The sequence below is a fragment of the Lampris incognitus genome, chromosome 5, assembly GCF_029633865.1.
Source record: "Lampris incognitus isolate fLamInc1 chromosome 5, fLamInc1.hap2, whole genome shotgun sequence".
Classification (NCBI taxonomy): Eukaryota; Metazoa; Chordata; class Actinopteri; order Lampriformes; family Lampridae; genus Lampris; species Lampris incognitus.
Window position 1 is genome coordinate 16,138,901 of NC_079215.1, and position 6,497 is coordinate 16,145,397.

A 6,497-nucleotide genomic window follows, 5' to 3' on the forward strand; every position below is an offset into this window, starting at 1 on the left:
ATTTTGAACTTATATCATCAGAGTTATTAGATAACAAAGTTAAGATATTAAAACGTCTGACTATCATACAAATCAACCATGCATATCAGTATATTAGATCGATGCACTGACAATTCAACTAACCAAGAAGTGGAATTTTCTTCAGTATCAAAAACTAGAAAAGCTTGTTTATTGTAAAACAATTAATTTATCCTGTCTTTAATGAAATAACTGAGAAACAGCGTTCAGTCTTAAATAAATAAATAAAAAGCTCCACATAACATTTTGGACTGGCAACAATGAACATGAACTCAAACCCAGGTATGATACATAACTAAGGACTAAAGTTATAGTGATTAAACCAATTACGTGAAAACTTAGCTTACATCGATGCCATCAACTCCAGGCACGCCAGCTACTCCGGGGGGCCCTGGGGGACCTCTGGGACCTACTAGGCCCCTCTGTTGAAAAACATTAAAATCTTTTTTATATATATAATTTTCTGGTGAAATTCATCCCAAAAATCAGTATTGATTATGGTTGTGGCGGTGATGCGACGGACACAGCACACAGAGGGTCCCATTGTGTGGGACCAGTGTTGGTGCGAGAAGAGAGGCTATGAAATTAATACTATGGTTTTGTGTCCCATTATAGTGCCCGCTGCTCACTAAGTAACTGCATGTGTTAAGAATAGTGTTATTTCAGCCTTATTGGTATCATATGTGCACACTGGGACAGAGAAACACCAGCCACGACAAAGTGTGCAGCAGTTATTTTATTAATCTTTATGAATTATTGCAACATCAGGTGAATAATGCATTCTGGAGTTTTTGTGTGGTATGTTTGCAATGCAACAGTGGCGAGCACATGTTTACATACAGCTGATACATCAGGCTACCGTGAATGCATAGCCACTCAGTTTGAACACTGACATATTTCATCAATATTTTATAAATGTTAACCTTAAGATTAATGCAAAGTTATATGAAGAAACATAGAAAGGAAGACCATTTATTCATCACTCACCTGAGCGGAGCATATCAGGACGACTTGTAACAATATCACCAGCAACGATTCCTGATAGATCCCCATGGTCTTCCCAGCGGCGAGGAAGACGCAAAAAGTCCCTTTTCCCGGATCACTTTGGGGTTCGCGGACCACCTGTCAGGACCCCTCGACTGAACCAGCCGTCTCCCGGAGAGGTGGGCGGAGTTAAACAATCATGTTTATTCATGAGGCACCTCAGGAGCTCCATAAGGTGCAAGTGAAGGGAGTGATTTTCTACTCTTATAGGGGCGGATTTTACTGCCTTCATCCATTTAAATTACCCGAACCCAAAATGTCGAAATAAGATTAATTCAAGGATTGAGATTTAGAGGGAAATTAAAATTTCCTTAAAGATGAGAATTGAAAAAAAAATCGATTCAGTAAAAAGTCATTTGAGAGTTAATGATCGGTTACCAAGAAGCTTTTTTGCTTTTCATTTAGGAGATTTAAGCGGTTTGGATAATGGATGGATGGATGGATGGATGGATTTAAACGTATCACGTCTTTTCGCTGCATTTTTTCCAAGAGTTATTGTGATAGATTCTGGTGACGTGTACGTCAAATTTCGGGGTTTTGAATTCAGTTTAAAAGAAGTAGGCCTATTATTTGCACTTTCATAGGCAAAGTGTATAAACTGATTCAGGTGATCTCACGCACACGAACACGTGGGCGGTGCTGCCAGGACGCGTCTATCGCTTTTCCAACCAGTTTAGAGTCAACTTCCGTGTGACGAAGGAGTTTGAGTGCCTCTGATTGGCTACACAAAACCAACTTTAACCAATCAGAGGCAGAGTTCTCTGCGGCGCTGTTGGAAAAAAACATATCGCTTCCGGGAGGTGCGTGTGAAACAGCAGAGCGCTCAGCTCTAAAGGAAGAAAGAAGTAAAGAGTATTTTTTGTAGCTCTCTGACTGCTCGCCTCTCTGGCTGTTTAATTTAACGTGAAGAAGTAGACCAGGAGGAGAAATTAATTCGTGTCGTATCTCTAATCATTTAAATGTTTACACGATGGCTCAGTCAGTAAAGACTCCCCTACAGTGGTCGGAGAAGATTAAACCTGGAAAAGTCATATTCTCAGATTCAATTCAAATGTTAAACAGTCTTTAAGTTTCATAATTCAAACACTCGAGATAAGCTACTTGGTATTATACAGATCAATACAAGAATAATTAAATCAGTACAAGTTTTTTGTGGGTTCTGTTGGCCAGCTGAGGGGAAAGGAGGATGTCCAGCTTTCAAGGGAAGCTTTAGAAAAAAATCATGTTTCAATTCAGATGAGCAATTCAGAGGGGACACGTTTATATTAACTTAAAATGACGGTCAACAGGCAGAATGAAACAAACAGAAGAGAAGAGGGCACAGTATAAAAAACAAAACATATTGCATATTATTGAGAAAACGCAACATTTTATATATTTTAATACAGTGGAACACGTCAATGCACTTCCGGGAGGTTTTGCAGAGAGGAGGTAGTGTTGGGGAGTATTTTCTCTACATGTAGTTAAATTACGGGTTTAACTTCACTTCGCAGCAGTTTGCGGGTAGTTTGGTAAATTAAAATGTACATAGCGATTTTAGAGTCAGACAACTTCATTTATCCCAGAAGGGCAATTCAGTTCCACAATCTACCTAGAGCACACACAAACCCACAGACAAGCGGCAATCAGAAGTACTGTCGGAGACAACAGACAGATCAGTATATGGGCAAGCGATGCTCACTGTCGCCCCCGTGTGGCCATACATGCAACTCACACGAGGACCATGTCAAAAGTCAAGTCAAATTTATTTGTAGAGCCCAATATCATAAACTACAGATTTGCCTCAATGGGCTTTACAGCAACACAACATCTTGTCCTTAGACCCTCGCATCGGATAAGGGACAGCTCCCTAAAAAAAACCCTTTAACAGGGAGAAAAATAGGAAGAAACCTCAGGGAGAGCAACAGAGGAGGGATGTCTCCCAAGACGGACAACGTGCAATGGATGTTGTTTACACAATTTACAAAATACAAGATTGAAAGAGGATAAGAGAATTATAATGGAATTATGAAATTTATGAACAGCGAAGGATAAAAATTCACATATAGAATAAATAAATAAAAGAATAGAATAGAAAAGAAAAGAATAGAAAATAATAGAATAAATAAATAAAGCATCATAAGATGCATTGCACATTACATTCCAATACAAGTGGTTGTTAGTTACTTTTTTTGTCCTTTTGAGGTACAGTTAACTACAGGTTCCACACACACAGGCCAGCATACTTAAAGACAAAACAGGCAAGCAAAGACACAGACAGGCAGACATACAGGCATATAAAAAGACAGGTAAACTGGCAGGTAGACAGACAGGCAAGCAGGGGACACAAGCAGGTGGACAGACAGATATTGGCAAGAAGACAGAAAGTAAAAAAAGGCGGAAAGACAGAATCCCCCATGCCTTCCTTATGCTGTGAGACTATGCACACGCGCACACACACACACACACACAGCATCGCTAAACATGCACATAAAAACATGCATAACAACAAATTGTAGTGATACATAAACACAACTACATATGCATACATACATAAACAAATAATTGTTTATTGTATAATTTTATTATTCATTGTTTTAATCATTTATATATTTATCCCTAATTAGGCAACGCCATCATGATTTACATCCCTTGTTCAAGTGGGATATGATACACAATTAAAAAAGACGATAAGACAAGTCACAGATAATAAACTCCGCTGAGTTGTGTTGTTTGCCTTCATTAGACCATTTTTGTTATCTACTCTCACAATGCATTTTTGTAGTACATTGCAGATGTAAATGCTCTCTCTTTCTCTTTTTTTTTGACAAAGTAGTTTTAACTACATTTTAGAAGGGGCGTCCGGGTAAGATGGTGTCGTTCGATTTGCGACGTACGAGTACTTGCACAAGAACTTCCGGTCTGGTTTGTTGCGCGAAGAGATGGCTTTATTTTACACTCGCTGTTTGCAGCACCTCCCTAAAATCACGGTCAATGATGTACATGGATGTACTTATTGTAATCTACTACACGTGAGTGTGTGTGACAGGCATGGTGGTGGGGGGTGGGTTGAGAGACTGAACAGGTGAGTTAATTTGGTAGGGGCGATTAAATGAAATGATACAAATCAGACATACCTGGTGTAAAACCGAATGTCCTCATCGGAATCTGCAAATCGCCTCGGGTTGAATTTGGACTGTAGCTGGACGGTCTCTAGTTGTTTCTGGAGCACTTCTATTGTTTCCTCATTGACTCGTTTTGGGCCAGAGCATCGCCCAAAGCGGCAGGATTAGGAGCTACACAATAGTGTAACTGGTTATTTTCTTGCCCGGTGCGGGATTCGATATGGGGTGTACTGCACCACAAGGCGACATCACTAACCGCTCGGCTAAAGGGTCAGACCCGTTAGCTAGGGGCTAACGTGTCTTATTAGTAGTTTACAATAGTTATGGTCTTGCAGGCAGCTGCTGACATCTTTCTCATTATCAGAGTCCAGAGCTGGCAGAGGGGCGACAGCAGGACGCTCCCGGCGCTCCCACACACCTAGCCTGGGTGCAGGTTTGGAGTATTCATTTTGGTGTACTCATCATGAGTGCTGAGTGTGGGGACAGCTCCTTTCTTGAGCCTCCTTAACACGTCTGTAGGTGGCACAGCAAAACCACCCGGTTCAAAATACCGACTATTTTGTGCTCTTGGTGACGGTAAATGCATCCCTGCGAATCTTCACTAGCCACTTAGCGCTTTCCTCGCAGTTACTAAGGAATGAGAACTTAAAAGAGAATTATAGCGCACCGAATCTTCACACTGTGGCACACAATAGTGCTCAGTGGAGCCTGATTCACGGCGTTGATACTTGAACGCCCCTTTTGCCCTGTTTGATTCATTGATTTTTCGGACGAAATTAAGATTGCAGATGGATAAATTAGCAGCTAACTAATGATTAAGTAAGACGTAAGCGTCCGGTTGTACCGGAAGTTCTTATGCAAACAGACGCAATCGGGAGTTCCGCAGCGCGACATTAATGCACCGAGCCTATTGGCTGTGTCTGCGGGGGGGGGGAAACCGGAGGTGAGCATGAGTCCTGGTCGCTGCATTAGCGCCTCCTCTGGTCGGTAGAGGCACCTATTCGGGGGGTTTGGGGGAACTGGGAGGAATACCGTGATCCTCCCACGCGCTAAGTCTCCTTGGCGAAACTCCTCACTGTCCGGGGAAAAGAAGCGGCTGGCGATTCCACGTGTATCCGGGATCAGCAGAGGGGATGGAGCAGCGACCGGGACGGCTCGGAAAATAGGGTAATTTGCCAAGTACAACTGGGGAGAAAAAGGGGGGAAGCTACATTTTATAAGTAAATTTAATTAATCAAATTATATTTCTCTTAAGGGTAGCTTTGGTGTAGTTCAATTGTTTTCAGTGTCTGAAGCAGTTTGTAAAGTTACGCTTTAAGTAGTAGGTTTTTCCAACAGTGAGAGAGAGGGGGGGGGAAGAGAGAGAGAGAGAGAGAGAGAGAGAGAGAGAGAGAGAGAGAGAGAGAGAGAGAGAGAGAGAGGTCATGTGAGCCGAAATTAAAGAAGCTAGAATCAGTGATATGACTTTTGTGCTAAAGCCATGGTCAGCATGAGTAACTTGGTAGGGTTAGCAGATCAACTATTATGAACAGGGCTAGGAAATAATTTGATTTTATCGTTTGTCGTCTTTTAATGGTGTTGTTAGAACGCGATATGGGTAATTGTCGAGGTACACAATTTGTTGTCTAAATTAATGATAACTAGAATCTTTACCGAAGATTTGTTTACAAAACGTTTTAAATATTTGAGGGAGTGTTATTTACAAAGTAGGTTTGGTTTTATATCACGTTTTACATTACTACCCAACAATTCAATGGGACGAGCTTAAGCTGGGTTTTTCAACGTGTGAATTTTGCATATGTAAGCAGATGTGCTGTATCTCAGCTTCATGTAAAATTACACTACCGTTCAAAAGTTTGGGATCACCCAAACAATTTTGTGTTTTCCATGAAAAGTCACACTTATTCACCACCATATGTTGTGAAATGAATAGAAAATAGAGTCAAGACATTGACAAGGTTAGAAATAATGATTTGTATTTGAAATAAGATTTTTTTTACATCAAACTTTGCTTTCGTCAAAGAATCCTCCATTTGCAGCAATTACAGCATTGCAGACCTTTGGCATTCTAGCTGTTAATTTGTTGAGGTAATCTGGAGAAATTGCACCCCACGCTTCCAGAAGCAGCTCCCACAAGTTGGATTGGTTGGATGGGCACTTCTTTGAGCAGATTGAGTTTCTGGAGCATCACATTTGTGGGGTCAATTAAACACTCAAAATGGCCAGAAAAAGAGAACTTTCATCTGAAACTCGACAGTCTATTCTTGTTCTTAGAAATGAAGGCTATTCCATGCGAGAAATTGCTAAGAAATTGAAGATTTCCTACACCGG